This window comes from Manacus candei, unplaced genomic scaffold (assembly GCF_025592945.1).
Source record: "Manacus candei isolate 608988 ecotype Guabito, Panama unplaced genomic scaffold, ASM2559294v1 h1tg000019l, whole genome shotgun sequence".
NCBI classification, from domain to species: Eukaryota; Metazoa; Chordata; class Aves; order Passeriformes; family Pipridae; genus Manacus; species Manacus candei.
Genome location: NW_026138067.1, coordinates 5591505 through 5599230, shown reverse-complemented (window position 1 = coordinate 5599230; position 7726 = coordinate 5591505).

Genomic DNA, 7726 nt, shown 5'->3' with positions numbered 1-7726 from the left:
GAGGGCTCCATGGCAGAGGGTGGCCGGCCCTGCGCTGCCACCCACAGTACCACCTGCACTGCCACCCGCACTGCCACCTTCACTGCCACCCGCAGTGCCACCTTCAGTGCCACCCGCAGTGCCACCTTCAGTGCCACCCGCAGTGCCACCTTCACTGCCACCTTCACTGCCACCCGCAGTGCCACCTTCACTGCCACCTTCAGTGCCACCCGCAGTGCCACCTTCACTGCCACCCGCAGTGCCACCTTCACTGCCACCTTCACTGCCACCTTCGCTGCCACTCACGCTGCCACTGTCCTGCAAAAGGTCCAAATCCTCACATGATGGGTATGGGCACTCAGTAGATGAGGTTACGACTGAGGAAGAGATTAATATTAGAAATCGATGTTTAATGATTCAGTTTAATGAAGGACAGGGAAGTGATCTGAAGTGTTTGCTGAGGAAAGGGAAGCTGTGGCGAGAACAAAGAGAAATGATTGTTAAACCAAAGTGACTGTGGTGCTCAGGCTACCACCATCTTCCAGAGGCCTGGCTCGAGGATGTGTGAACTGTCTTCCCCCTGTACCCACATCTGCTGGCTGAGACCACACACACCACAAAAGGACTGTCCAGTAGCACTCAGCCGTGTTCGCAAACACAGAGCTGAGCTAATGAGACCTAACTATAGAAATGCTGAAGGTTACTAAGCAGAGGCAACCAAATTTCTCAGCATGGAGCCACCCAAGGTCTCGTCAGGCTGCTGTTCAGCCATGCAACTTGCTCCATGCTCCAGGACTGGAACAGGAAACACCAGATGCCGAGACATGCAAACCAGATTTAGAAATGGTTTGACAACGTTCAGGCAGCGCTGCCTCTCTGCTAATGAGCCCTGAGATAGTCTGTGCAGGCTGGTGCGTTTATCCAGAGAATCCATCCATGGATGATGGAGAGTGTGAAATTGCACCTGGTTATTCAGAAGACAACAAGCATCTAGAAGCTCTCTCTTCATGCAGATATTTTATGTGTCATTGCCGGTGTCACTCTACAGAAACACAAAACTCCTTCAGATTCCCTTACCAAAACCATTTTAGCACTTCTATGAATCATGAGAAGGATTATACCTACCTGCTGCAGATCCACATAGCCTTGCCATTTGAGCAAATGGAGTAACTTGATAGCTGGAATTAAATTTGCAGCTCTTCCCATCCTAGAAATATTATATTTTTCTTTTCAGGAGCTCCAGGAGTCTGGCAGCAAGAGCATCAGGACTGTGCAACGGGAAGTCTCCCTGCTCCACTTCTGCAGAAGGTCTTCAAGATCTTGCTCAGCCCTTGATAAAGTTGCAGAGTTGCTCTCAGCTCTGGAATCACCATCAGACACACTGAAAACTTGCAGGAACAAAACATGTTCAGTGCAGATTCACACTCCAGCAAATTTCAAATGAACTCTCTCCTTTCTAGTTCCATTGACTAAGTCAATTTCCATGCCATTTCCATTTCATGGAAATGGCAGCACAACTATGTAGGGATCTATACCAAGGGTATCTATACCAAAGGAAAAGTCTCTACTTCCCAGTATGTAGCATTGAAAGATTCTCAGACAAGCTTCTGTTATAATTTTAATATGGGAAAACCTGTATGTCTTGCATGATTTTAAAGAAAACTTAATATGAAATTTTGGTGAAACAACCAGATAAAAATCCAAGGTGTGCAAATTTCAGCCAAACGACAGAAATTTGTCAAAGATAGTCTGTCGAAGTAACAAGCACCTGAAAATAGGGTCTTGTGCGGAGTTTTGCAGCCTTAGCTGTGAGCTCTACTAGTACCATATAAATATGTCATTATATAAGGTGCTTCCATCAGAAAGCACTTTCTTACATAAATCTCTGAAAAACAGATATGGCTAAGTAACATTCTTTTCCTTCCTAAAGACTTTCATGTTTTTGTTAGATGATGGGAAAAGACAGAGAAAAGGAAGCACACTATTAATATACTTTCTTTGCTTACAACCTAGTTGCTAGGCAAGTTATTCCAGAGGTTGGTTCTCAGAGTCATAATCTAAATACATTTGTTTCTGGCTCTGTTAAAGTCTTGACTAATGAGAGTGGGGAATGTGAGCACTCTCACTGGTATCTAGCAAAGCACTTTTAAGTATGATTAAGTATTTTAAGCATGTGCTCAAATATATTGCTCATTAGGGATGCAACTACTTGGATGTGTAAGTACTTTTCTCACCTGTCACTGGAGATATTGTAAACATCTCAGTTAATGTAATATTAATGTACTGATCTTTCCCTGGCACTGCTTCAATATTTAGCAATTTTTATTACAACGAGTTTAAGTGATTTAAAGCCTAGGTCATCTTCAGATGTTTTTGAACAAATATAGCAGAAGGGGATTCAGCAGTCCTGGACAGCAGGTCCCTTCCAAGCTCTGCTTGCTCATGCTACCCTTGCAATGGGTGTGGTGGAACAGGCCGTGTGCCATCCCCTCCGTGCCCATGCTCCCTCCAACTAGCTTAAACCCATCCTCAGCAGAAACATTCACAGCTTGCCTGGGCTATGAGCTGAAGCACCATTTTTTCCTTCAGATTTTTGTGGGGACATCCCTCCAGCAAAGGCAAACAGCAATATGACCATGTTTACCTGCTGCCTGAACATGCTAGTGCCCCACATACTCATACACTAGGAAGGAGGGATCTGAAATGGTTGGCAGTTGTCAGGAGGAAGCCTTCCTCTGAGACACGAGGAGTATATCTGTGGCTTTCGTGTTTGGAGTCTGTATACAAGCAGTTGTACACTGCCTCGAGCTTTCTCCTCTTGGCACATCTAAAAGCTTTGTAACTGAGTTACACTGTTGGAACATTGTGCCAAAGTTTGACTTAATGTAATTTAAATATTACAGATTTTCCAATTACATAGTTTGATATTGGCTGATTCAGTTGTAAGGCTCATAAAGTTCTTAGTATTCTGCATTTAAAACACATTATTCATAATTTGTTGAAATTTAAGAGGACTAAATAGCCAGTAGATGGCACCAATAAATCCTGTTGTGAGGCTTAAAATTGAAAAGTGTAATTCTTGACTTTTTCTCAAATGCATTTTGGAAATGAAAGAAACTAGACTAAACAGTGTTATAATTTATACTTTTTACTTTACAGTAATAGTTAGGGAAAGCAATCAGTTTGTAAACAGAATGTTTTTCCGAAGTCAAAACTCTACCATTTAATTGAATACATTAACCCACAAGAAAGAACACACAGATGTGTTACAGTCATTTCCTAGGTATTTAGAAAATCCAGTCATTTATGAGTTAATTCCTTCTGAGTACTTCTCCAGTCTCATGCAGCTGTGTCAGCTTAAACCTTGTTTCTAACACATTTTTTCCATAAAGCCTTTAAACTGTAACCCACCCACCTCAACCCACTACAGCAATGAAGCCTGGAGAAGGAATCATATTGAGAAAGCCAGAATGTTGATGCAATGCCTTGTGCTAACGGCATTACTGGGTTCTTGGAACCCATGTCATCTTCTTCCCTGAAAAAAGCATGACCTGTTTAGACTTTAGTCCTTCAAAATATTGTGGCTGTGTGGGTTGTGGCACCCACACATAAGATGTTGATTCTTTTATGCTAGAAGGATATCATCTTTCATTTGTCTCTAAATGACAGCACTGTGCCTTCACAGCATCACTTAATTAAAATGGTGATTATGTTAATAGTATTTCTTTCCCAACAGGTTACCTCACCTAGCCTTGGATATTAAGCACAATGTAAACTACAAAGGAAATACACTTGTAAAGGTTAAAGTGTCCTAACAATTGTCAAGGATACTTCATTCTTTGTGGACTTTTAGCAGCTGCCTTCACTTCTGATAAATCTGCAGCCTGTCTGCTTCGGTGAGAGTAGCAGTAGCAGCAACAGCGAGTGTTCTTCTTGACAGATTCACTCCTATCTCCTCATTTCTGTGGCTGGAGTGGTACTTACTTTAGGCAATGTCACAAAGGCTGGGGGAAAGGCAATCTGTGTTTTGGGGCATGAGTCATTTCCTATGGAAAACACTGGTACAAACCAAGCACTCTGTTAGAGTGGACAGACAAGGTGTAGTTGATGCTGACAGCAAAACAGAAAGTCCTGGCTTGATGAGGTCTGCTGTAGCTTTGCTTTTTGCTCCCTCCAAAACATTGATGCATTTACTTGAGTTGAACTGTCCTTGTCAATACTATGTGCAATTACCAAAGCAGTATTGACTTCACACACATTTCAAGTACTAGTTTTTTAAGCTGGTAATTCAAGATACTTATTGAAACATGAGGATTCTGGGGACACAAGAAAACTAGTTTTGGAAGCTCAGGCACTAACTACTATGAGGTGGTTCATGTCAACCTGTTAAAGGCAGAGTAATGAGCATTCACAGCACTGTTCTTGTGTATTAGCAATTACACCCATCCCATACCCAGCTAATGCATATTCTCTTCCCATCATAACAATCCTCTGCTGCAGGGACTTCCCAAGTTCTTGGGAACTACATAACAGAGTACCTTGTACCAAAAAACCCAGATCTGTCTGTAAGTACATCCTCCCAACACCTTCTCCTCTTGAGATTTCTGGAGTGGCAGGTTCACTATTTGCTAAAATGAGAAGTAAGAAGTTCAGATAGGAAGCACAAATTTTTTGTTTTCTTTGCTTCACAATTTCTTTAATAGCATTTCTTTTAAAGCCCATGGAGTAAAGTTATTGTTAAGAGTAAGAAATTATTTACAAAGTGTCATGATCACTGTATCCATTATCTTTACAAATAGAGCAAGTTGTTTTCTGTCTTTTTTTTTTGTCACTGTTTATGATAATAATGCTTTTTCTAAGCCTCTTCATGGGTGCTCCTGAGCTATTACAAATGGAAGCATCATGCAGAATACTAAATATGTTTTCAGCTGAGACATACAGTTTTGCCCAGGATCAATGCAGAATACAAAAATGAGTCACACTTTACATCTTACAGTAAATGTAACCACATAAGAACTCATTTCTCAGGTTAATAAAATCTGCTGCACTCCAGGATTTGTGTCAGCTCTACTGTTTTAAACTAGGATTTGCAATATATGCTTCTGGAACCAGTTATACCATGTTCTGGGAGATAGTACTGACCACTGTTAAGACTTCCAAATTATATGAACCTCATTTTCTTAGTCTTCTTCCGTGTCTTTTTATCCTTGCTGTTTAAGATCAACCATTATATCACCAGTTAATGTCTGGAAATGAAGCCTTTCCATTCAGGAATTTATAGTCAGATTATGGAGCCAACTCTGTGAGAGTGAAAGCATTTCAAATACAAATTATGGCATAAAAATAAAATCATAGAATCATAGAATGGTTTGGGTTAGAAGGAGTCCTTGAAGACCATCTAGTTCCAACCCTTCTGCCATGGACAGGGACACCTTCCACTAGACCAGGTTGCTCAGACCCCCACTGAACCCGGACTTGAACACTTCCAGGGATGGAGAATGTGGAATATTGTCAGACAAAACAATTAAAACAGACAAAGCCAATAATGAATGAGAAAGGAAAAGTTTTAGGATGTGTCAGTAGTAATCTCAGTAGGTCATAAACAGAAAAAATTGCTTCATTAGCAAGGGATTGAGTCTAAGCACAAAAATGCATTTTTTTTACTACATCTAGTTAACATTCAAATTTGTCTTCTCACCTGGCATAGCAGTTTCAATAATTCACAAATATCATCAACTATGACTGACAGATGATTTAAGAGAGGAGGAGGCAGAGAAGGGGCTAACCACCACTCCATTATGTATGTTTCCATGATTTTTGTACAAAGTGTCCTGGTTTCATGTTTGTGCCTTCATTTTCTTTCTTGGAGTTTCTGCCATGTAACTGCATGTGTTCAACTTGAACGGGAAAGAGGAGGACAAAACACAAAAAGCAAAGCTTTAAATAGATAAGGAAGGCCAGAATGCAAGGGGGAAGGGACAGAGGGACAGGATTATTCCTAGCAAAGGGATGAGAAGCAGAGGAGAAAGGCCAGGAGGCTCTTTGATTCTCTGAGCAGGGTGGACAGGAGGCTGAGTAAGAGTTTATTTGCTGGTTCAGGATGGGGAGGGATCTTACAAAGCATCCAAAATGGCAAAGCAAAGCATATATGTGGCATATAAGCAACAACAAAAGGGAAGCCTTTGATGCTATGTGAGATTTATGCCTGTGACAGAAATCCTAACCCACCCTTCTCACAGCACCGGGTTTTCAAGGCCTGTGGTCTTCCTTTGCAAACTGGGAATTTAGCTGAGAAATATCCATAAAGCATTCCCTCTTACAAAGGGAAGGTGGAAAGCACTCATACCATCAGCTCCTGGAGAGCTTCCATGAGAAAAAAAAGACACTTGGGGTTCATGGGAAACTTCTCTGGCTTTCCTTGCCAACAGAAGCCTAATCACCATTGTTTGTCTTTGTCCTCAGAGGACCCAACTGTCCTTGAATGACAGAGATGTCCATGTCTCCTTCCACAGAGACACTGATGTACACGGTGTGATGCCCTTGTCCTGTAACAGAACACAGCTCAGAGCCTCCCAGTAGCAGAGGACAATGACTTAGCAATGGCTAAGTGTTCATTATCAGGTTTGACTGTTTTGCAAGTCTGACTCAGGGCTTTAATTTTAGTACTTCACTGCTATAAGTTGCATTCTACCTCTGCTGGGCCTTCTGGGCACAAAAGACCACTGCGAGTCACCCTGTGCCACCAGCTGTCACCCCATGCACTGATGATCCTTTACTCAAACTTTCAGGCAGTCTAAGAGCCATCTGAAAGGTTCAGCTGGGAATATGCAGCAAGTACACATTCTCTTGGAACACTCTTTTTCATGGTTGTATATAGTGATAAGTTTGGAACAAGGCTGTAAGTCTGGTCCAACATTTGCAGTGGTAACATGCTGTGGAACTGATAAAACTGATAACTTTCATGGTGAAAAGTGAAAATAAGCAAAACTATCCCAGCATAACAGTAGAGGCCATAGGTCTACTGGGCATTTAGATGGAGAGGCTGATCATGTCTCAGAGCTGTTCCAGACCTAAAGATACTGACAGCACTTAAGGGAGAGGCCAGCAAATCCATCCAAGTCTCTAAATAAGGGAACAGAGCCATCCAGGGATGGCAAATGGTACCCCTGTTTACAGAGGTCAAAAAAAGAAGGAAATTCCATACTAAAGGTACTGTAATGCACCTCATGGGACCTTTTTAAAATATCAGGAGAACAAAATGGATAGACTAGACAAGATAAAAATCAGTTTAACTCAACCAACTCGATTTCTGCTGGAAATGCAATTGGAATAATGTAACTAAGATTTGTCAGTCTGGCCCTTGGATTCATAAATCCTTCATAAATCCAATTGTGCTGTCTCTTTTTTGTGCATCAAATGTCATAACAGCTCACATAAGTACCTAGGAACTTCACTCTTCACCACTCAAGCAGTTATTTGCTCCTGCACAAAGGGAATGAAAATAAATAACAGACAAAGACAGTGTTTTGTTTCTATTCTCCTCTTTGCACTTGCATTATCCTAACACATGCGTGATTATATTTTGCACCAAATTAATTCAACTTCCTTTGAAAAACCCAAATGAAGGTGTTTAAGCAAGTGTTGTGGAGTAATTTATACTAAAACAGATACTAAATTTTAATAGAAGACAAAAAACAAGTTCTGTTATCATATCCAAAATTTTAATGTATTAATTGATTTACACAGA